The 24,699-nt window shown below is 48.2% G+C and overlaps 1 protein-coding gene across 2 annotated transcripts in view; it reads right to left on the bottom strand.

Moving 5' to 3' along the window:
• EPN2 (epsin 2) overlaps positions 1–21,573 on the bottom strand; it is a 100,548-nt gene extending 78,975 nt beyond the window's left edge. For both annotated transcript variants that reach the window (XM_003912446.4, XM_003912445.4), the window contains exon 1: positions 21,383–21,573. The gene's annotated coding sequence lies outside the window, so the exon portion shown is untranslated. The remainder of the gene's footprint in view (positions 1–21,382) is intronic.
• Between the last annotated feature and the right edge of the window lie 3,126 nt (positions 21,574–24,699).

Raw genomic sequence — 24,699 nt, 5'->3', positions numbered from 1 at the left:
CAGCATCAGCACCAGCACCAGCACCAGCACCAGCACCAGCACCAGCACCAGCAGCCACCTGAGTCAGTGTTTATTGCTCTTCCCTCACCCACATCTAACTAGTTAACACACCCTATCAGTCCAGCAAAGCCTCTCCCACTACCAGACAGATCGCTCCTGGCCTCCCAAAGCCTCTGACGGGCTGCGGACACCTACCACCTGGAACATGGGAGACTGGGACCAAAAGGTTCCTTGAATAGAAAACAAACCGCAGGGTGCAGCTGACCTCTTCCCAGCATAGCCAGTCAAGGGAAAGCTCTGAACCATCCTAATCCCATGATGGCTACAGAGACCATAAAGACCCCTGAGGACTAAACAAACACAATCTACTTAGAGAAAATAAACCAGGCTGGGTGTGGTGGCTCACACCTGTAATCTCAGCACTTTGGGAGGCTAAGGAAGGTGGATCACCTGAGGTCAAGAATTTGAGACCAGCCTGGCCAACGTGCAAAACCCTGTCTCTACTAAAAATACAAAACATTAGCCAGGCATGGTGGTGCATGCCTGTAGTTCCAGCTACTCAGGAGGTGGAGGCAGGAGAATTACTTGAACCTGGGAGGCGGCGGTTGCAGTGAGCCAAGATCGCGCCATTGCATTCCAGCCTCAGTGACAGCGAGACCCCGTGTCATAAAAAAAGAGAGAGAGAGAGAGAAAATAAATCAAAATATTAACAGTGATTACAAACCAAACTAGGACTTGACCTATAGGTCCTAAGGCTATAGGTCAAGTTCTAGTTTGGTCCATCCTACTTAGAGATATTTTCCGAATTTTCTCTGACGACCATTAAAAAACAGGCATTCTACGCCGGGCGCGGTGGCTCAAGCCTGTAATCCCAGCACTTTGGGAGGCCGAGACGGGCGGATCACGAGGTCAGGAGATCGAGACCATCCTGGCTAACATGGTGAAACCCCATCTCTACTAAAAAAAACACAAAAAACTAGCCGGGCGTGGTGGCAGGCGCCTGTAGTCCCAGCTACTCAGGAGGCTGAGGCAGGAGAACGGTGTAAACCCGGGAGGCGGAGCTTGAAGGGAACTGAGATCCGGCCACTGCACTCCAGCCTGGGCGACACAGCGAGACTCCGTCTCAAAAAAACAAACAAACAAACAAACAAAAAAAAGGCATTCTAAACAATCTCCATGGGACCTAGTACAAAAAAGAAATGCAGCCTGCAAACACCATGTTGCATATATTCTGTTTTGGTAGACCTGACTTTTACACAGTCTTTGGAAACTACTGATTATCAGAGGGCAAAGGCAAAGAACGGGGAAAAAGCAAGATTTTTGTTCAAAGACAAAATAGCTAAGTGAAAATCTAGGGGGTTTTTTGGAGAGGGAAGGGAGAAATTAGGGTTTCATTTGTTTAAAGAAACATTTTTCTTCAAATGTTAAAATCTACCCAACACTTTGCAGTCAGATTACATAGCAATTTCTTGTGCTACTTGCTATTTTCTTCTACCAATAAAATATATTCTTTTAAATCAACAAAGTGTGTGTTTTCTTTTGTAATTTGTTTCTCTTTAAAGCAGGGACAGTGGGAATTTTTTTCTTTTTTAAAGCACAGGAAGGACCAGATTAGTTGCAAAGACCATGTTTTAAATGTTCTCTTTATTTGTCAAGTCTTCTCTATAATCACAATATACAGTAAATGATATTAAGCATAAATCAGGTTCCAAGTGTGGGACCTGGGTCCTGAAGGCCCAGAAGACCCTGTTACAAAGCTGTGCCACCATTAGACAGGCCCACGGACTTCATAGCTAAATTTTAAGTTGCTCAGCTCCTGGTCCAGGGAGCTGAGCCTCTCTCCTGTGGTTCTTTCTAGACAAGGAGAGGAGCCCCTCAGAGCTTTCCCACTGGGTGCCACCAGCCAAAAACCACTGGACACTATATAATCCCCTTTACAAGTATTCTCTGAGCTCATACCACTAGGCTTTGGTCCCGCTATCCTCCCAGACTCCATCCTTTTTGATTACTTATCCCTGCCTTGAAGCTAAAAAGACATGAAATGGCCTAAAGCAGCATTTCGCAAACCTGGCCACACATTCAAATCTTTAAGGAACTTCTTTCTTTTTTGAGACAGGGTCCTGCTATGTTGCCCAGACAGGCCTCAAACTTCTAGTCTCAAACAATTCTCCCCTCTCAGCCTCCTGAGTAGCTAGGATAATGGGTGCAGGCCATCACGCCCAGCTTTTGGAGAACTCTGGAAACATTTTTGCTCAGGCCCCATCCCAGAACAATTAAAACAGGAGGGATTGGGGCCAGGCACGGTGGCTCACGCCTATAATCCCAGAACTTTGGGAGGCAGAGGTGGGCAAATCACGAGGTCAGGAGATCGAGATCATCCTGGCTAACATGGTGAAACGCTGTCTCAACTAAAAATACAAAAAATTAGCCGGGCATGGTGGCGGGCGCCTGTAGTCCCAGCTACTCGGGAGGCTGAGGCAGGAGAATGACGTGAACCCAGGAGGCGAAGCTTGTAGTGAGCCGAGATTGCACCACTGCACTCCAGCCTGGGCAACAGAGCGAGACTCCGTCTCAAAAAAAACAAAAAATTAAAAAAAAAAAAAACAAAAAAAAACAGGCGGGATTGGGTTTAGTGGCTCATGTCTGTAATACCAACATTTTGGGAGGCCAAGACAGAAGGATTGCTTAAAGCTAGGAGTTCAAGATCAGCCTGGGCAACAAAATGAGACTGTCTCTACAAATAAATAAATAATTAGCCACATGTGGTTGAACACGCCTGCAATCCCAACTACTCAGGAGGCTGAGGAGGGAGAACTGTTGGAGCCCAGGAGCTGGAGGCAGCAGTGAGCTATGAGTGAGCCACTACACTCCAGCTGGGCAACAGAGCAAGACTGTCTCAAAAAACATCAATCAATCAAACAGAAGGGGTGGGGGCCAAGCACAGGCACTTTAAAAACAAAAACAAAAACAACTCTCCCTAGAGGATGCTGATTAGAGTACAAAGTTGAGACTCACTGGGTTACAGAAATCCAGGGAACATAAGAAAAAAAAAAAGTAAATGAAGAAACTCAAGCAATAAGGAAATAAGGGGTGGAGGAGTTGAGCCAGAAGGCCAGGTTAGAACCCAAAGTGCAGGTCACATTACAGCTGGGAAATGATGGCTATGAACTGAGCTTCCTAGTGGCCAGAGAATTCATACTGTCCACAAGATAAAAAACAAACCAGATTCACTAGAGAAGATTCTCCTTGACTTAAGACCTGAGATAAACGACTCCCTTGCACCCTCCAAAAGAAGACATACAGCATGATGCAGCGGAGTATGCGCCCCAACACTGGGACCATATCTACCAAAGACGTGGCACAGGCCACTTTTTACTGCATCTCTCAAAGCACGGTTCCACAGAAGTAGCCCTTGAGAAGGGTGCCCACCAGTCAGCACTTGGCCACTCATTAGGGGCTGCCCTCTTAACTCCTAGCTGGAAACAAACTCTTAACTGAAACCAGTGCCCTGTACATGAAACACACCACCAAATCCACTTCACTTTCCACACTGACAACCACGCCGTGAGGACAATGCAAACGTAAGACAGGCACTCTATGCCTATGTCACTAAGGTACATACACAAAGGCACTGACTTGGTATACAGGAAAACAAGCTCCTCTGTCAATGACTCTCATGAAAACAGAAGTCTGTCCCTGTAACTCAGGAGTGGAGCAAAGTCCCAGAGGCTATTGGTCACCCACCTCCATTCCAGTGCTCAGAAAGGCCACTACTTATCCTCAAACCTGGAGCAGCGCCCTCTCAAGACTAAGAAGGGTCGGGTTTGCCCATCAGACTACCAGTCTGTTAAGCAGGCCTAATGGTTACCAGAAACAATCAGAAGAGGTCTCTAAGCCCCTTATGTACTAACATTATATATAGTACACTTTTGTTATGTTTATTTTATTTTTTGAGACAGAGTCTCACTCTGTCCCCCAGGCTGGAGTGCAGTGGTGCGATCTCAGCTCACTGCAGCCTCCGCCTCCTGGGTTCGAGGGATTCTCCTGCCTCAGCCTCCCAAGTAACTGGAATTACAAGCGTGCATCATCACGCCTGGCTAATTTTTGTATTTTTAGTAGAAACAGGGTTTCACCATGTTGGCTAGGCTGGTCTCGAACTCCTGACTTCAAGTAATCCACCGGCCTTGGCTTTCCAAAGTGCTGGGATTACAGGCGTGAGCTCTGTTACATTTATTATACTTAAGTTATAAGTTCTCCTTTCTCCCTCCCTCTTCTCTCTCTCTCTCTCTCTCTTTCTCTTTCTCTCTCTCTCTCTCTCCAGGCTGGTCTCAAACTCCTGACCTCAAGTGATCCTGCCTCGGCCTCCCAAAGTGCTGAGACTACATGTATGAGCCACCACGACTGTTACATGTTACAAGTTCTTTTAAAATCTGTTTACTGCAATAAACAGAGTAAAGAGCAGATCACTATCTTGCCCTCTCACATGTGACATTTTCTTTTTGATCCAGGCAGCACATCACCATATTTCAAATTAAGCAAAGACAAGTTAAATTAAAATGGTAACTATTGGCCAGGCACAGTGGCTCATACCTATAATCTCAGCACTGTGGGAGGCTGAGGCAGGACAATCACCTGAACCTAGAAGTTCAAGACTAGCCTGGGCAACACTAAAACATTGTCTCTACAAAAAATACAATTAGCCAGGCCTGTAGCCCCAGCTACTCAGGAGGCTGAGGTGGGAAGATCCCCTGAGCCCAGGAAGTCAAGGCTACAGTGAGCCATGGTCACACCACTGCACTCCAGCCTGGTGACAGAGTGAAATCCTCTATCAAAAAAAAAAAAAAAGCAACTATTTACAATAGTCAAACGACGTGGAAACAACCCAAGTGTCCACCACTAAATAAATAAATTGTGGTATATCCATACAATGGAATACAATTTGGTCATAAAAAGGAATGAAGTTTGGATCCATGCTACAACATGGATGAACTTGGAAAACATGCTAGGTGAAAGAAGCCAATACAAAAAGCCAGATATTGTATAACTGCATTTATATGAAATGTCCAGAATAGGCAAACCCCATATAGACAGAAAGTAGGTTAACGGATACCAGGGGCTGGGGAAATTGAGGAGCAACTACCTAATGAGTGTGGATTTTCTTTTGGAATGATGAAAAAGTTCTGAAACTAGATAGTGGCACAACACTATAAATGTACCATATGCCACAGAACTGTTCACTTTTAAATCCTTAGCATAGTGACTGGGTGTGGTGGTTCATGCCTCTTGCACTCAGGAGTTCAAGACCAGTCTGGAGCTAGGCAACATGGTGAAACCCCATCTCTACAAAAATTACAAAAAATTAGCTGGCGATGGTGACACGCACCTGTAGCCCCAGCTGCTCAGGAGGCTGAGGTGGGAGGATGGCTTGAGCCCAGGAGGTGGAGGTTGCAGTGAACTGAGATCACGCCACTGTACTCCAGCCTGGGCGCCAAAGCAAGACCCTGTCTCAGTCAATCAATCAAGATTTTGTGTAAATATAATCATTATTCCACAACTAAAAAAAATCAGCTTCAAACACAGAAATACAAAAATCAGAATTAGGAGAGCTGGTGGTCAATCTTCACTTAAAAATAAGTTTATAAAGAGTCCATTATCTGTTAGAGATATATATTGAAGCATTTGCCAATAAAGTGAAGACTGGGATTTGCTTTAAAATCATCTAAGGTGCAGGAGCCTAGAATTAACTGTTGAAGCTAAGTGATGGGAGTTCACTAAACCATTCTACTTTTCTGTTTGAAATCCTCCATCATGAAATGTTTCATTTTGCTTTTAAGTAAGTTTCCAAAGATCTTTATCACGTTAATATACTCTGTAGATAAAAGGACAGGCTGCCCTTAAGCTGTTAAATTCTGGTGGCTCAACCAGGTATGCTCCACCCTGAGCCCAACAGTGCAGACTCACTCAATGCAAGCCCCTTCAAAGAAGGCAAATAAAATGCCCCTCAGAAAATAATCAGAGCCCCAGTTCAGATCACCAAGCAGCAGTGCAGAGAACTGTGTGGCCTAGTCTGTCTCACATTAGGTATCCCTAACATGAAAATCCAAAATCCAAAATGTTCCAAAATCAGAAACTTCTTAAGCAGCAACATGATGCCTCAAGTGGAAAACTCCACACCTGACTTCATGCAACAGGTCACCATCAAAATGCAGTCAAATCTTTGTTTTGTACACACTTACTTAAAATATTATATAAAATTATCTTCAAGCTATATGTGTAAGGTATACACAAAACATAAACGAATTTCACGTTTAGACTTGAGTTCCATCCCCAAGATATCTCATTATACATATGCAAACATTCCAAAATCCAAAAAAATCTAGTATCTAAAACATTTCTAGTCCCAAGCAGTTCAGACAAGGGATCCTCAACCTGTATGATATCCAAGCCTCCAAGTTGCCTGCTCCAAACTCAACTATCTGGCCAGGTGCAGTGGCTCACACCTGTAATCTCAGCACTTTAGGAGGCCAAGGCAGGCAGATCACCTGAGGTCAGGAGTTCGAAACCAGCCTGGCCAATATGGTAAAACCCCATCTCTACTAAAAATACAAAAATTAGCCAGAAGTGGTGGCGTACACCTCTAATCCTAGCTATTCAGGAGGCTGAGGCAAGGTGATCGCTTGAACCCAGGAGGCGGAGGTTGCAGTGAGCTGAGATTACACCACTGCACTTCTCAAAAAAACAAAATTCAACTACAAGCTGAGGGTCCAAGTGATGTCTGCAAACTCAGGGATCTTCCACTGAAATGCTTTTAACAGAGCCCCACAAACAACCCCACCTAACACACAATGCAAACAGAGCTCATCTCCAGGCTTGGGGGCTGAAGGAAGCAAGATCCTGCCTCTCCAGATGCAGTAAGAAGCTGACATGTGATTGCCTACCCATTTGTTTCCCCTATCTCTCTTCTAGAACTAGAGGCAGGACAGGAGTCCCCATGGCATTTCCAATGTCTAGGAGAGTGCAAGGCACACAGATGTTCAACTACATGCTTGTTGTGTGATCCTGGTTTTTAACGGGTATTGCTCTAAAGGTACATTATAAAGACTTGATTTTCACCAACACCAATGCAAGACATAAAAGGGAAGGCATCAGAATGTACTAGTGTTGGGTGCCAGAAAAGGAGGGGAAAAGAGACAAGGAATCATGGCACAAACAATCCCACCTAAAATAGCACCAGAGATGCTGTGGAATGTAGAGCCCTGGGTCAGAGAGAGAAGGGCACAGAGAGGAGGAGGGACAGTGTGTGCCAGGCAGAGCCAGAAGAGGCTTCAGGGAAAGGGTATAGAGGCAGCGAGGGGGGAGGGGCAGAGGGGCAAGGAGCAGGGCATGAACAGAGAGGCAGACAAACCCAGCCACCCTGCATTGGGGATTCTGCCCTGACTGGACTCTGTGTAAGCCCCTGTGTCCCCAGAGCAGGGACCAGACAACCAGGGGAAATGAGCAGGCACCATGGGGAGGGTGGAGGTCTGTGGAGAACTGGCACCCGCAAGCCCCAACTAGAGATGGCGCCGACACTGGCTCTGACCCACTGTTGCCAGGCAACAGAACAGGCCCTAGGCTGCCAAGTGTTCTGATTTGTCAATGAAGCTGCAAGACTGGGAGGCTATGTAAGATCTCCTGATTTTAATGTTGGCAACTATGACCAGCAAATAGTGGCCTCCCAAAGATAACCACATCTTAATCCCAGAACCTGTGAATATGTTAGGTTTTGTGGCAAAGGAGAATTAAGGTAGCAGTTAGAATTTAAGTTTCTAGGCAAGGCACGGTGGTTTACGCCTGTAATCCCAGCACTTTGGGAGGCTGAGACAGGTGGATCACTCGAGGTTAGGAGTTGGAGACCAGCCTGGCCATCATGGCGAAATCCCATTTTCTACTAAAAAATACAAAAATTAGCTGGGCATGGTGCTGCACACCTGTAATCCCAGCTACTCGAGAGAACTGAAACCCAGGAGAATCCTTGAACCTGGGGGCGGAGTGCGCCAGTGTGCCAAGATGACCACCACACTCCCAGACTAGGTGACAGAGCAAGACTCCATCACAAAAAAAAAAGAATTTAAGTTTCTAATCAGCTGATTTTAAAACACAGCATCCTGGATTATTCAGTGTGCCCAATGTAATCACAAGAATCCTTAAAAGTAGAAGTGGGAGGCAGAAGAGTCAGGGTCAGAGAGAAACCACATGGGAAAGAGTGGAAAACCGAATTTGGCTTTAAAGATGGAAGGAGCATGAGCCAAGGAACACAGAAGGCCTCAAGAAGCTGGAAAGGCAGGGAAACGGGTTCCCCCCAACAGCCTCCAGCAGGAACCAGTCCTAACTACACCATGACCTCAGCCCATTAAGACCTGTGTTGGACTTCCTGCCTATACAACTGTATTGTTTTAAGTCACCACATTTGTGGCAATTTGTCACAGCAGCCATACGAAACTGACAGAGCAACCAATTTTAATGTTTAGAAAGGCACAAACAAAACAGATCTGTGAGCGCAATCCACCCAAGGACCACTTTTCTAGTCCAGACTGGGCAGAGTCAAGGGCGAGGACCATTTCCTGGGTACCCAGAGCCTAGCACACAGCAGCTCTCTGACATTCATCTGAAGTTAACGCAAAGTCCCTTACCTTTACCACATGGTCATAAAATTATCCAGGGATTTCTGGAAAACAGAGCTGCTTAACTAAAAGTTCTATTCCTAAGGGACTGTTTAATCACATATATGTTACCCAAAGGCCTTGAGAAACTGGTCTGGAGTAGAGGAGGGAACAGGAACACTTTTCATCTCCATTCATCTCATTGCAAACAGAAAAAAGTGAGGGCTCTTCAGGTCCTCTGGAAGAAACCTCTAATCTCTCCCTCCCAGCCACCCTCGGGGTACCAGTTTGCTCACTGCAGCTCCAGATAACTTTGGTTGTTCTTCAACGGCAGAGGAACACTTCTCAAGCGGACTCTTTTTAGCTCCCCACTTTCACCAGCACAGAGGTGCTCTGATTAGAGGTGGGGTGCAAGTCCCACAGTCCTGCCCACTCACCGCCAAAAGGCTATGTGAAAACCACAGCCCATGAGTCAAACCTCACCAAGCTCTCGTCTGTCCTGCCTGGAGAGTCTGGTCAGCAGGCAGCTGGGCCTCTGCCACATGTCCAGCTTTTCCTCCTCCACACCCTCCTTGCTCAGCTCAGGCCTCTGCATAATGCAGCTCCCTCAGCCAGGGATCCTCTCATCTCTGTCCCTGAGAACTCCCACTCTTCCTTCAAGACTCGACTTACATACTACTTCCTCGAAGCCTTCTCTGGTTCCCAGGTTCCATTCTAACGTTTGACACCACTTTCTAAACTTCCCTCCCCCAGCTATCTCCCAAAACTAATATTACTTGTTACTGAGGCAAAAGCCACCATCTGCAGACCAAAAACTATTTTGAAATATAAGAGGAACTTAAATTTTATTCACTCATGCGTTCCCAGCCAACAGCACATAATACATATGTGCTCAATAAGCATCAAGAATAAATGAAGTGGGCCGGGCGCGGTGGCTCAAGCCTGTAATCCCAGCACTTTGGGAGGCCGAGACGGGCGGATCACGAGGTCAGGAGATCGAGACCATCCTGGCTAACACGGTGAAACCCCATCTCTACTAAAAAATACAAAAAGACTAGCCAGGCGAGGTGGCGGGCGCCTGTAGTCCCAGCTACTCGGAAGGCTGAGGCAGGAGAATGGCGTGAACCCGGGAGGCGGAGCTTGCAGTGAGCTGAGATCCGGCCACTGCACTCCAGCCTGGGCGGCAGAGCAAGACTCCGTCTCAAAATTAAAAAAAAGAGTAAGAACATCATTTTTTGATCTCTTCTCTCAAGCTTGCTAGCCAAGTTCCTCCCCACACCCTAAATTGTAATGACTGCAGCAGATGGTACATGTAAAATCTCACTTCTAGACTTTGAATAAAGTGAATCTATCTAAATTAGTAACTCTACATTACAACTATCTTTAATAAAATTAAAGAAATGCCATTTAAAATTTTACATGTACCATCTGCTGCAGTCATTACAATTTAGGGTGTGGGGAGGAACTTGGCTAGCAAGCTTGAGAGAACAGATAAGAACCTGCTGTGCCTGCTCTGTGGCTAAAATGCAGGTTGAAAGGAGGCTTGCCAAATAGGTGGATCACAGTCTCTTCTGCCCGTCCCCTGTTTAAACTTTCTGCTAAGCTGTCCTTTTCCAAGGTAGCTTAGAGGCGTATTTCAGCCAGGGTGATCATTTCTGCCAGTTCCTCTCCAGCCCTGATTCTACCAGTCCATCCACAGTCATTCTACAATTGCTCAGGAACCCAGTCCCCACACCACATTACTTCAAAGGCTTCTTCTGGCTCCAGTTTTCCCCTTCCAATCCCTGACACTCCCAGCAGCTCCTCCGAGCACACAGCTCAGCTTCTCCACCCACACAGACTATGAGAATTATCTGGGGGCCCTTCGAAACATTACTGGTTCCCCTTTGATTGGTCTGGGGTGGGGCCCCATCATGGGCATTTTTCTAGCTTTCCAGGCCACATGATTTGCAGGCTCCCGGGGTGTCGAATCCAAACTTCCGAGCCAGCACCGAGGCCCCCTTTACTCCCTAAACACAACTCAACTCGGGCCTCTCTTCACTCTCCATCTCTAGAACTGCTATCTAGCCCGTCTTAGGAAGCCAGTCTGAGCCAGGCCCCCACCCACAGAGATTACTCTACAGGTCCCCCTTCTCAAACACTTGAGGTGGCACCTACTCCTCAAGACCTACCCTGCTCTCTACTACCCAGAAAACCAAACCCCAAGGCTGCTGCCTCATCAGAGCCAGTGGCCATCTGGCCACCTGGGAGCTCACTGCTCCCAGCAGGCATCCACCCAGCGCCAGCTGCAGGAGTCTGCACACACTCAAGGCACCTACCCCATCCCATCTCAAGCTTTAACTCCTGCCATTCCTGAGATCCAAAATACTTTCCCATCTGCCTTCCATTTAGGGATACCATTCGTTGTTCTTCAAGGTCCAGCTCAAATCCTACCTGCTCCTGATGCCTTCCCTGATTCTTCTAAATTTTTTCTCCATTCTTGACCCTCTGACAAAGAATCAAAATCATGGCTCAACAAACTGCTAGCTTCTGTCTCACAGATATTAACTTTGTCTTCTCAATTAGACTAAGTTCTTGGTGGCATTTCATTTATAACCATTATTTGCCTCTAGATCACGTGTTCCATATTTTTCCAGTTGACACTGGCCTCAGTTATTAAACTGTCCTTGAAATGCCCATACTTCTACATCTCCTAGTTGCTTCTCATAAAGTGACATACAAATTCTTTCCCCAATCAGATGTTTCCCAAATTTTGTCATCCATAGTATAGTCATTATATCCCAGGGCAGCTCTGAGTATCAAAAAGGCACACCGGCCCGGTGGCTCATGCCTGTAATCCCAGCACTTTGGAAAGCTGAGGCGGGCAGATCACGAGGTCAGGAGATCGAGACCATCCTGGCTAACACGGTGAAACCCCGCCTCTACCATAAATACAAAAAAAAATTAGCCAGGCGTGGTGGCGGGCACCTGTAGTCCCAGCTACTCAGGAGGCTGAGGCAGGAGAATGGTGTGAACCCGGGGGCAGACCTTGCAGTGAGCCAAGATGGTGTCACTGCACTCCAGCCTGGATGACAGAGCACGACTCTGTCTCAAAAAAAAAAAAAAAAAAAAAAAAAAAAAACACAAGGAGGACTTGCTTTCAGGAAAAAAAAAAAAAAATGAATGTGTCCCTTTACTGCTAGGATTTTTTTTTTTTTTTGGAGGTGGGGGAAGGGGTCTTTTAATACAACTTACTGCTTACATTGATTTATTCACCTCAGAGTCTTAAAGAGTTCACAAAACACACTCAAGTCCAAGCCTCCAGGGCCTCCCACAAGTGCAGGGCAGGCACCAACACATAGCTGTTTACCATTCCTTGGCTGGGGAGCTGCGAGCAGTGCTCAAACCTTGGGAAAGTGCTCACACCCCAGCCTCCCCAGGACATTTTAAGACCAGAGAGAAAATTATCCATTGGCTAGAACCCAGGTGTTAATTGCCTACTGGGGAAAGAGATACTTCACATGGAATTTTTTTTTTTTTTTTTGGAGACAGTCTCGCTCTGTCGCCAGGCTGGAGTACAGTGGCACAATCTCAGCTCACTGCAACCTCCGCCTCCCGGTTCAAGCGATCCTCCTTCCTCAGCCTTCTGAGTAGCTGGGACTACAGGCGTGTGCCACCACACCCGGCTAATTTTTGTATTTTTAGTAGAGACAGGGTTTCATCACATTGGCCAGAATGGTCTTGATCTCTTGACCTCTTAATTTACCTGCCTCAGCTTCCCAAAGTGCTGGAATTACAGGCATGAGCCACCATGCCCAGCACAGGTTTTTTTTTTTGTGAGGCGAGGGGTCTCGCTCTGTCGCCCAGGCTGGAGTGTGGCTGGATCTCAGCTTACTGCAAGCTCCGCCTCGGGAGTTCATGCCATTCTCCTGCCTCAGCCTCCCGAGTAGCTGGGACTACAGGCGCCCACCACCTCACCCAGCTAGTTTTGTATTTTTTAGTAGAGGCGAGGTTTCACCGTGTTAGCTGCCAGGATAGTCTCGATCTCCTGACCTGCGTGTCGGCCTGTCTCTGACCTCCCAAAGTGCTGGGATTACAGGCTTGTGAGCCACCGGCGTAATTTTAAGACTACCAAATTCCAGCTGGGTGTGGTAGCTCCTTCTGTAATCCCAGCACTGGAAAGGCGGCGACTGGCGGATCACCTAGTCGGGGTTGAACCAGCCTGGCTGTATCAGTAAACCCCATCTCTACTAAAAATACAAAATCATTAGCCAGGCGTGGTGGCACGTGCCTGTAGTTCCAGCTACTCAGGAGGCTGAGACAGGAGAATCGCTTGTGCCCAGCAGATGGAGGTTGCAGTGAGCCGAGATAGCACCACTACACTCAAGCTTGGGCGACAAGAGCGAAACTCCATCTTAAAAAAAAAAAAAAAAAAAAAAAGGAGAGATCAAGACCATCCTGGCCAACATGGTGAAACCCCGTCTCTACTAAAACTACAAAAATTTGCTGGGTGTGGTGGCACATGCCTGTAGTCCCAGCTACTCAGGAGGCTGAGGCAGGAGGATTGCTTAAACCTGGGAGGCGGAGGTTGCAGTGAGCTGAGATGCCGCCCCTGCACTCCAGCCTGGCGACAGATTCCAACTCAAAAAAAAAGACTATCAAATTCCATATGAATTTGACCCCCTTTTAACAAAATAGCATTAGTAAAGGGTTCTCAGTCCTTAGCACCCACACCAGTGTGCAGAGCTGCAGGATCACAAAGTAAAATGTCCCCTTTGCTCAAAGAGCAATTTGGCCAATTATTTTAACACAGCTCTGCAAACACAAAAACCCTTACCAGCCCACACAGACTTCCCTGGGGTCAAGCCAGCTAGGGTAGCCCTAGGTCCCTGTTGTACACATCCAGGCAGCTTAGGGTCACATGACAGAGAGGTAAGCTGTTGTCATAGAAACAACTTCATAAAGCTCTAAAATCAGACAGGCGTGGGACTGAATTCAGGTCCAGCCAGCCACTGGCCAGGTGCCCATGACCAACCTTGACTCTTCCGAGCCTCAGCTTGCTTAGCCTACCTCTTGGGGCTGTTGTGAGGGTACAGTGAGGTAATGGGCGCACCTGGCACAGCTGCAAATGAGGTCGTGGAAATAAAGCAGTTCTGAGTTTGACACAGGTGGCAGCAAATACCAGCTGGGGCACTTACTAGCTGTATGGCCTGGGGCAGGTTACTGAACCCCTCTTAGCTTTTTAAAATGCAAAATGAGAAATGGTGATAGGGCTTGCAGGACCATGAAAATTAAACACAGCACATAAAATTAGTAACATAAGGCCTGGCACACAGGAAATATTCAAAAACCATCAGAGCTCACACACACGTCCCTGCACATTCGGTCTTGATGGACAAGTTGTTTAATTACCAATGAAGAAAAAATTTGAACTGTAAACATGAAAAAATATTAAATATGAATTGCTGTAGGGAGGAGAAGCAACTTCCATTAACACAGTGGTCCATCCCAAGTGGCCCTGTGGGAATTGAGGACCCAACAGCATTACTCCCTCAACCTTTTCAAGTTACAATTTTTTTTTTTTTTTTTTTTTGAGAAAAGTCACACTCCCTCACACAGGCTGGAGTCTAGTGGCATAATCTCAGCTCACTGCAACCTCTGCCTCCCGGGTTCAATCAATTCTCGTGCCTCAGCCTCCCAAGTAGTTGGGACTACAGGCCCACACCACCACACCTGGTTCATTTTTGTATTTTTAGTAGAGATGGGGTTTCGCCATGTTGGCCATACTGGTCTCCAACTCCTGGTCTCAAGTGATCCACCAGGCTCAGCCTCCCAAAGTGCTGGGATTACAAGCATGAGCCACCACACCCAGCCCCCAAGTTACAATTCTAAAAGGCCTAGACAACAAACTTCTTGCGTGATGTGTGAGAATGATGAACCAGCTTTTTCAACAGAATCCAAGATTTACAGCCTTTTTTAAAGGACAATGACATCTTCTGTCCCCTTCATTAAGGAAAGCACCTCAATTAACCCAATAGTGATAATCCCTGTGACCACAGTCCAACTTACAATCATAAGAGAATGAAGTGAAAACACTCTCTGAGAACTCACATTTCCTTTCCAAATGTCATGCCATCCATCATCTTCAGAGCAATATTTTAGAAACATTTCAGTGTCATTTTTTAGTTCCTACTGCACAGCCAGCAGGTGCTAGACATCTTACACACCTTCTCATTCAGTCCTGTGGGCCAAGGTTCCCAAATTTGGTCCCTAGACCGGCAGCATCAGTAGCATTTGGAAGCTGGCTAAAAATACGCATTCTCAGGCCGGGCGTGGTGGCTCAAGCCTGTAATCCCAGCACTTTGGGAGGCCGAGATGGGCGGATCACGAGGTCAAGAGATTGAGACCATCCTGGCTAACACGGTGAAACCCTGTCTCTACTAAAAAGTACAAAAAACTAGCCGGGCGAGGTGGTGGGCTCCTGTAGTCCCAGCTACTCAGGAGGCTGAGGCAGGAGAATGGCGTAAACCCGGGAGGCGGAGCTTGCAGTGAGCTGAGATCCAGCCACTGCACTCCAGCCTGGGCGACAGAGCGACACTCCGTCTCAAAAAAAAAAAAAAAAAAAAATACACATTCTCTGCCAGGCACGGTGGCTCACACCTGTAATACCAGCACTTTGGGAGGCCAAGACAGGCAGATCACTTGAGGTCAGGAGTTTGAGACCAGTCTGGCCAACATGGTAAAACCCCATCTCTACTAAAAATACAAAAAATTAGCCCGGCGTGGTGGCAGCAGCCTGTAGTCCCAGCTACTCGGGAGGCTGAAGCAGGAGAATGGCATGAACCCGGAAGGCGGAGCTTGGAATGAGCTGAGATTGCGCCACTGCACTCCAGCCTGGGAGACAGCGAGACTCCGTCTCAAAAAAAAAAAAAATTAGCTGGGCATGGTGGCATGCGCCTGTAATCCCAGCTACTTAGGAAGCTGAGGCAGAAAAATCGCTTTAACCTGGGAAGTGGAGGTTGCAGTGAACCAAGATGGCGCCACTGCACTCCAGCCTGGTCAACAGAACAAGACTCTATCTTAATTTAAAAAAAAAGACACATTCTCAGGCCTCCCCTCCCTAATGAGAAACAATGGGGTGGAGCCCCGGACACATGTTCAGCAAGCCCTCTGGGTGCTTCTGCTGCACACTGGAGTTTGAGAAAAAAGGCTAGTCTATTCCATGAAGTAGTGATTATGAGCCCCCCTTTGGAGATGAGGAAACCAAAGCTCAGTGATTAAAGTGCCCAAAGCCACCCAGCCAGGAGGCCCGTAAGTACCCACACCTCATTCCAAAGCTATCTGCCACATGGCCTTTGAAGCCAAATTAACTGTACCACTTGGTGTTCTCAGCTATTGAGCTGCTGCAACATGCAACTACCTAAGAGAGTCGGGACCCAGAGGAAGAAGTCTGCACTCAGAAGTGATTAATTATAAATGCTTTTAAATCCATATCATCCATTAGCCCTAAACGATCAGCCATCCTCCAGGATGAGCCTACTTTTCCCTGTTCTATGTATCAGCAGGGTTACCATGAAGAGAAGATGGGGAGTTCCCCTATTTACAGCCCTTTGCACGTCCAATTCCTTATATTGCTTTGAACAGAAAGAGAATTAAGATACCTGTTCTGTCTCTAGAGGGCCTGAAAGTGAAGCACACTCTGACTAGACCAGGACCAAGAGGAAACTGAATCAGGAAAAGGACTTTCTGTGCCCAGGAACAAAGCAGGCTCCAGCACCTAGGTACTAGGGGAATGAGTCACAGAAAGAATCCAATGCATGGATAGGGAGCATTTTAACAATGTTGCAGATCTGGTTCAAAAGAAGGCAGGTTTTTTGTTTTTGTTTTTTGACACACAGTCTTGCTCTGTTACCCAGGCTGGAGTTTCACTGCAACCTCCCCTTCCCAGTTGAAGTGATTTTCCTGCCTCAGCCTCCTGAGTAGCTGGGACGACAGGTGCATGCCACTATGCCCGACTAATTTTTGTATTTTTTTGGTTGACACAGGGCTTTGCCACACTGGCTAGGCTGGTCTCAAAAACTCTAGGCCTCAAGTGATCCGCCCACCTCAGCCTCCCAAAATGCTGGGATTACAGGCATGAGCCACCGTGGCTGGCCTAGGCTTTTTTTCTTTTTTAATCAAACACTGAATCTAGCGTCTCTCAGCTAAAATAAAATGATCCATTAATTACTGACATTCAAACCACAGTGTTTTCAAAGGTTCTAAGGTTAGGAAAGACCCAGAAATCTCGTTATTCACAATTCCCAACCTTCTAAATAAACTTGGTGGTGAGTTTCATACAACAAATTTATGCTGTAATTTAAATGAATACCTATTATTTTGTGGGGCCTTCTATAGGGGCCAGTGGAGCAGAAGGGAACCAAGCCTGGGAATTACACAGATTCACTCTGAATCCTGGCTGTGCCAGTTCCTCACAGCTTACTTAACCTCTCTGGGCCTCAGTTTTTCTACTCACAAATGGGTGGTAATCCCTATGCTAAGTGTTGATGTGAAATTATGGTGGTTTAAAAAAAAAGCTGCTGAAACGGCTTTCAACATATGCTTATTTCACTGTATTTGTTTTTCTAAGTTTCTATTTTTAGTTAACTTGAATGAACTAATTAAGCCATAAAGTTCCATTGATGAACTTATCAGAAAGTTTGTCAATTTTTTTTGAGACAGAGTCTTGCTCTGTCACCAAGCTGGAGTGCAGTGGCGCGATCTCGGCTCACTGCAACCTCCACCTCCCAGGTTCAAGCGATTATCCTGCCTGAGCCTCCTGAGTAGCTGGGACTACAGGCATGTGCCACCACGGCCAGCTAATTTTTGTATTTTTAGTAGAGATGGGGTTTCACCATGTTGGCCAGAATGGTCTGGATCCCTTGACCTCAGGGTTATCCGCCTGCCTCAGCCTCCTAAAGTGCTGGAATTACAGGTGTGAGCCACCATGCCCGGCAAGTTTGTCAATTTTCAAAAACTCAATAGATGGACATAAACATTCTTTTCACAATGCATCTGACAAAAAACAAATGTGCTCTTCCCATCCTCAACCACCTTAATCATATCACCCCCACCTCCCTCAGTCCACTGTTAACTTGCAGTGTGTCTCTTCATCCCCGTAAGACCTGGTCCTCGAAGTCGGTAACAGTTATAATAATATTTTGGTGTACAACAGATCTGTTCAAATCATTTACTGGCTGTGCAACCTCAAGCATGTACCTTAAACTCCCTAGGCCTCAGTTTCCTCACCTGCAGATGAGGTGGATAAACCTATGCAACTGACACACAATTGCTGGACCAACAGTAGTGATTTCAACAACGGTGCGACAGAACAGTAGAGCCTGCAGTAACCGAGCCATAAAAATGTGCTCCCCTACCTCAAGGAATACTGATGACAGACCTTTACTGAGCACCTACTATCTATCAGAGACTGAGCCTGGTACTGGAGAAGTAAAGACAAGGTGACCACTGGCCTCCAAGATGTCACAGTGTCACAAAAGCCCCAGATACATGGACAATGTCGTGTTAAGTGCATCAACAGACTGTGTGGGGTGGTGAAGGTAGCATGGGAGAAAAACGGGCCAAACATCGGGGAGCTGGCCGGCAAAGTATTCACAGAAGAGGTCTGTTTACACCGAATATGTGAGTCAAAAGTTCAGCAGACAAAAAGGGATACAAACTACGTAATTCCTCACATCTTTTCCAGCCTCAACTTCCCCTAATCCAAGGCCAGCCATGGTGGCTGATGCCTGTAATCCCAGCACTTTGGGAGGCCAAGAAAGGTGGATCACTTGAAGTCAGGAGTTCAAGATCAGCCTGACCAGCACGGCAAAACCCCATCTATACTAAAAATACAAAAATTAGCCGGGCATGGTGGCACACACCTGTAGTCCCAGCTACTCGGGAGGCTGAGGCAGGAGAACCGCTTGAACCCGGGAGGCAGAGGTTTGCAGTGAGCCGAGATTGCGCCACTGTCACTGGGTGACAGGGTAAGACTCTATCTCAAAAAAAAAAAAAATTCCCCAAATCCAGCCCTCTGACTTCTCCAAGTCTCAGGGTCACCAGGTATACATGCCATAAAATGACAAAAATTGTGGTCCTTCACACCCTATAAGCCAGACAGAAAGGTTATGGGGAACAGTGAGAACTGCCAGAAAACTTAGAAAATTTTAATGCACTTTCCAAAAGTATGACAAGGACAATTCCATGCATAAAAATCTCTTAGTACTTCAGTTCACAACTGAAAGGTGCCGCTCCTCCTAATTAAAGTTAAATAAAAAAAAGTCCCAAAACTTTTCAACTTTTGCAGGACTCTTATCAGAATCCCAATTCTTGGGAAATATTCCGCTCATTATGAAGAGGGTTAGTGATACAGAGAATTTCTACAAAGGTTGGGTCATTTTTCAAGGCTGCATACACGAAGCTAGATATTATCACTTGAAAGTTTTACATTTCTTCACACCTCGAATGCTTGGCCCAACACACACTGCTGAGTTTTCCACAGAGCTCTCCATCTGGCCAGCTCAGGCTTCAGAGAGGCAAAAAGCCTCTGTAAACCACGGGAACTTCGTACATCCCACAAGACAATCCCAACTGGCTCCTGGTCCAGGGACTTGTGGGACGCAGTCCTGAATCATGCCTTAGAGTAACTTACACTTTACCAAAATCTTTAATAATCAGTATCTCATTCCATGCTTACAAAAGAATAGCCCAGTGAGACTGGTAAAGATGACTAGCCCAATTTTAAAACTAGGGAAACAAGCTTTTAAAATGTAAAAGTAAAAATACAGATAAATAAACGATTTAGGCCGGATGAGCTAGCCCATGCCTGTAATCCCAGCACTTTGGGAGGCCAAGGTGGGCGAATCACCTGAGGTCAGGAGTTCAAGACCAGCCTGGCCAACACGGTGAAACCCCGTCTCTACTAAAAACAGAAAAATTAGCTGGGCGTGGTGGCTGGTGTGCGCCTGTAATCCCAGGTACGCCGGAGGCTGAAGCAGGAGAATCACTTGAACCCAGGAAGCGGAGGTTGCGGTGAGCCGAGATCGTGCCACTGCACTCTAGTCTGGGTGACAGAGTGTGACTCTGCCTCAAAAAAATAAAAGATTTAAAAGTCTAGTTGCGCTTCCCCAACACAATCACTTGCCCCGAAAACAAGCACCGAACAAGTACCATTCAGAAGCAAATTGTAGTCCCTTTTGATATTCATTTAAATACAGATGAAAACTTAATTATCAGTGCTAACTCAATTACTGCTGTGCCAGATTCAGCAGAAGATTTTGTCAGCACCTAGCAATCTGTATCTAGAACTACAAGAAGCACGTTTTCTGCCAAATCTTCATTATATTACATAATGAGAGGAAGCTGGGATTCTTAAAATTCACCTTTTCCCATCATTTTAACACCCTGTTCCAATCCGTTCTTTCACAGGGTATTTTCTGGAGGTGAAAAGGAAGAACTCATTACTTCTCATATTTTCCTGCCCACTTTCTTGTGTAAATGTTAAAAATAAAGGGGAAGGTAGGGTCCTGAACATCTCCCTAAAAAAAAAAAGTTCTTAAATGCGGTAAACAGAGCCCTGGAGCCCTAGCTTCCAGTTCTGCACTGACACAGTATCACTGAGTGACCTTGGGCAAATAACTGCAGTTCTGGGCCTCAGTTTCCCTCATCTAAACCCTAATAATGGTTAAGCCCTCTCCGCTCTTAAAGCGCACATTTTAGATACGTCCCCAGGGCAGCACAACTGTGAAGGAGTCGCCCAGACGGAGTCCTTGGGCGGAGAAATGGCCTTCCACAAGCTCCTGCCGGGGGGGTTCACAGGGAGCTCAAGCTGCCCCAGGCAAAGCCACTGGGCAAACTTCAGGTCGCAAACAAAAACCTGTTGGCAACGACTCCTTTAGCAAACGCCAGCCTCCCAACGCGCTCGACTCTGGGGGAGCCGCCCCATAGGGAGAGAGAGGAAGAGTCTCCTGGAAGAGGCCAGCCAGCCCCCACGCACCCATTCACCCACCCGGATCAGCCGAGCAGGACGGCCGGGCCGGGTGGGTCTCTGCCATCCCACGCGGAACAAAAGGCAGCTGGAGCCTGGCTCTTCCGCCCCCGTCCCCGCTGTTCCGTGGGGGTGGGGGCTGGGGAGTGGGGAGCTTGGTCCCCGAGGACGGAAGGGGGCCCCGCTACAGCCCCCAGGAAAGGTGACACGGGCGGGATCCCGGACAGAGAAAATGACCCCTCCCCGGATTCCCGGAGGGCGCCCGGGCCGGGCTCTGCATGGGGGCGGGCGGGAGACCAGGCTGGGATCAGGAGGAAGGGGCGCCGGGCCCGGGGAGAGGAGGAACGTGCTCTGGGGAGGGGGGCGGGGTTGTTCCAAGATGAAGGGGGCTCCAGGATCTGAGGAGGGAGTAAGGGGCGCCCTGGACTCTGGGGACATAAAAGGAGGTGCTCAGTGATAGGGACGGGTAAGAGGGGGGAGATCCTTGCAGCGGAAAGCTGGATCCTGATGGGGAGGGGGTCATGCTCCAGTCCGTGGGGCGGGGCCTGGTTGGAAAGAAGGGAATCCCCCAGAGCCTAGCGTAGGGACCAGCGGGGTGGCAGGGGTGCATGCCCTGGCGGGGCTGGTGAGGTAAGAGAGCCTGTGCTCTGGGGGCGTCCGCGCCCTGGAGAGGGGGAGGGTCCTCGCCCTGGTGACTCGCTCTGGCCCCGGAGCCCCACGGGCTCTGGCTCACCTCTGCTCCTCCGGGCCGGCGTGGGTGCGCCGCTGCGGCCGCCGGCAGCGCTGGGGAGGCGGGAGCGACCGGAGCCCGCGGAGCCGCCGCCACCGCCGCGTCTGGCTCCGTTTGACACCCACACACCAGCCAACATGGCGGCCGGGAGGGGGCGCGCCGGACGCGTGCGCGCGCCCGCAGACCCCGCCCCCGAGCCCGCCTAGGCCCCGCCCCACGGCCGCAGGCCACGCCCCTGCGACCCCGCCAGGGCCCCGCCCTTGTGTTCCACGCGCGCCCCCCCTCGGCCTCCTGCGCTCCAGGACCCCACGCAGACGGCCCACCCTTCCGCAGCGTCCCACAGTCGACGCTCGCGCCCCCAAACAACCCCCAATCCCGAGCGCCACACAAGCCCTGACAAATTAATACCCGAACGCGCGCACTCTGAGCCCCCTCAGGCCCCTCCACCCGGTGCACACTCACGGCCCCCTACACTGACGGCCGGGCAGCACGCGCGGGCCCCGCCCCGTCAAGCAGAAACTCACGCTCTGGCCCGCCGGTTTCACTCAAAAATCTTGTTCAGTAGGAGAGACTGGAAGGGGGCCAGGGCCTGCCGGGAGCTGGTAGGGTTGGGTTCTTAGGCTACAAGTGTGTTCACTTTATGAAGATGCGCGGAAGTACACTTTGGATTTGTGCGCTTTTCCGTGCGTGTATTTCACGTCAATAAAATATACTCAAAAACGACTCGGAGAAGTCTATAGGCTTCTTTAGGCTGCTCAAGGGGTTACCTAAAGGCACGAATGGCAAGTGGTTACCTAAATGGCTCGAAAACGGAAACCCTTGACGGGCAGGCACCCACAAGGCACCTCCTGTGTGCCAAGCCCTGTGCTGGGCACAGAAATGAGACAACCCCAAATGCCTCGAATGAGAGTCCCGGAACTGGAGGGGCCAGAACTGGAGGCTGCACCTCAAAGCTGACTAACCTGCTCCAATCAGGGTGGGAGTCAGCAGAGACCTCTCACAGCAGGGGCGTGGAGCATGAGTCAAGGCTTGCTAGGTGGGCAGAGGACACCATCCCTGTTGGCTGGGTGACATCAACACTGTGCCTAGCCCTGGCTTCAGGGAAGCTGTGACTAGAAGTCTTCCTCTGCCCTAACTCACTGAGGGACCTTAAACAAGTAACCGTACTTCTCTGAGCCTGAGATTCCTCCTCCCTGTAGAGGAACCAGGGAATGAAAGTATCCCTTGAGGTTCTAACAACCTGGAATCTGGAATCTCATTCTCTGGCAAAAAAAAAAAAAAATACAATAAAAATGGAGAGAGCTTGTAACACGTTTGCAAAACCACATGGCCACTTTTCCTTTGAAAAGTCAAACACTGGTAGTTCTAGATGCTAGAAACACTCTCCAGTTAACCACCCTTCCCACTGCTTGGTGTCCCTTCTCCACCGGCAAAGGGAATCATGCTCTATATGCCTGCCTTGCAGCAGAAGTTGGAGCTCCCCGTTTTGAACTTGGTCCACCCTCATCCCAGAGAATGCCCTGGACCAGTCCAACATTCCTTGTGAGCCTCACCTCTTTACCACATCTCTAAGGAAAGCAGAACTTTACACTGCAATCGTGCTTCTGCCCTGAGTTTACAATGTCAGATGAGTTATAGCACATAGCTGATGCACAGTAGAGGCGTGATGCTTCTAAACCAGCACCGTTCAGCAGAATTTCCCTCCACGATGGAAATGTTCTTTCTGCGTGCTGTCCAGTAGGATAGCCATGAGTCACAGGAGGCCAGTGAGCACTTGAAATGTGGCTAGTGAGACTGAGGGGCTGAATTTTTTAAACTTTAGTAAACTTTCATTAATTTAAATGTAAATAGCCACATGTGGCTAGATGCTACCATGCTGACCAGTGCTGGCCTAAAACTTTACCACAATTCCACAAGTGCTCTTTCTTTTTCTATCTTTCTTTCTCTCTCTCTCTCTCTTTCTTTCTTTCTTTCGAGACAGAGTCTCACTCTATTCCCCAGGCTGGAATGCAATGGCGCAATATCAGCTCACGGCAACCTCCACCTCCCAGGTTCAAGTGATTCTCCTGCCTCAGCCTCCCAAGTAACTGCAATTACAGGCACGCACCACCACACCTGGCTAATTTTTGTATTTTAGTAGAGACAGGGTTTCACTATGTTGGCCAGGCTGGTCTCAAACTCCTGACCTCATGATCCACCCGTCTCAGCCTCCCAAAGTGTTGGGATTACAGGCGTGAGCCACTGCACCCGGCAAGGTGCACAGTCTTACTGTTCACATTTTACAGACAAGAAATTGAGGTTTGGAGAAATGCTGGGGCTTGGCCACCCAGGCCCACTTTTCCATATGCAAAGCCTAATACTCCCTTCACCACCCACCTAGCAAGTGTGTGTAGACGCACAGATAATATGCAAGCTTAGAAAGAGAACTGGATACAGAAAATGAGATGATGAGCTAACCTACAGGACAGGAAGTGAGCTGGAGAATACTAGATTAGGCCAGGCTTGGGAGGTGGGGGAGAGTGTCCTGAGGCTGGAAGACCACCACCCATATGCAAGGTCAGAGGGGACATTCTTGCATTCCTCGAAGTCATTTCTCTTTCCTGGATCCCCTCCTTGAAGCCTATCAGCCCCCTAGCATTCCTCTCTCAATTCATGCTCATGATGATCCCTTGATATCATCAGCCTTATTCCTATTTTAGATGTGGAAACTGAGGCAGCATGTGGCAGGGCTAGGATTCAATTCCAGGTTCTATGAGTCTAGAGCACATAAGCAGTCTTGCAGAGGAACTTGCACGATAAGCTGAACATTTCATCCGTGACCAAAGCAGTCCATGGAAAACAGGGCTGGAGGAGACATTCCCATCTGCCCTTGCGGAGCTTTGGACATTGGTTCCAGGTGGATAATGGGGCAGACCGATGGGGCTGGTTGGAGAGGTATATTTCAGAAGAAAGAGCTGGCAGTGCAGGCCAGGGGTGTCTCTGGGGTTAGGGAAGGAGGGTTTCAAGCAGGAAGGGACTTTGGGGGAAAGACTGGCAGGCAGCAGACAGGGACAGACTGCACGCTGAGTGAAAAGCATCACTTAGCACAGGTGCAGAACAGGCTCCCCGGGGTCTTCACCAAAGGCTTGAAATCTATATTCAAAACTATTTGTCCCACAAAAAGAAACTTGTGTTGGCAATCCAGAAACACCTCATTTCTTGTCCACCGATTTGCTGCTTGACCTTGACCACGTCACTGCCCCTCCCTGGGCCTCAGTTTCTCCATCTGTGAAGTGGGAATAATAACTCCTCCCTTCCCCTAGGATTGCATTCTGGCTCAG

This window comes from Papio anubis, chromosome 17 (assembly GCF_008728515.1).
Source record: "Papio anubis isolate 15944 chromosome 17, Panubis1.0, whole genome shotgun sequence".
Taxonomy (NCBI): domain Eukaryota; kingdom Metazoa; phylum Chordata; class Mammalia; order Primates; family Cercopithecidae; genus Papio; species Papio anubis.
The sequence above is the reverse complement of the archived record's forward strand: the minus strand, read 5'-3'. Positions and strand labels throughout refer to the sequence as shown.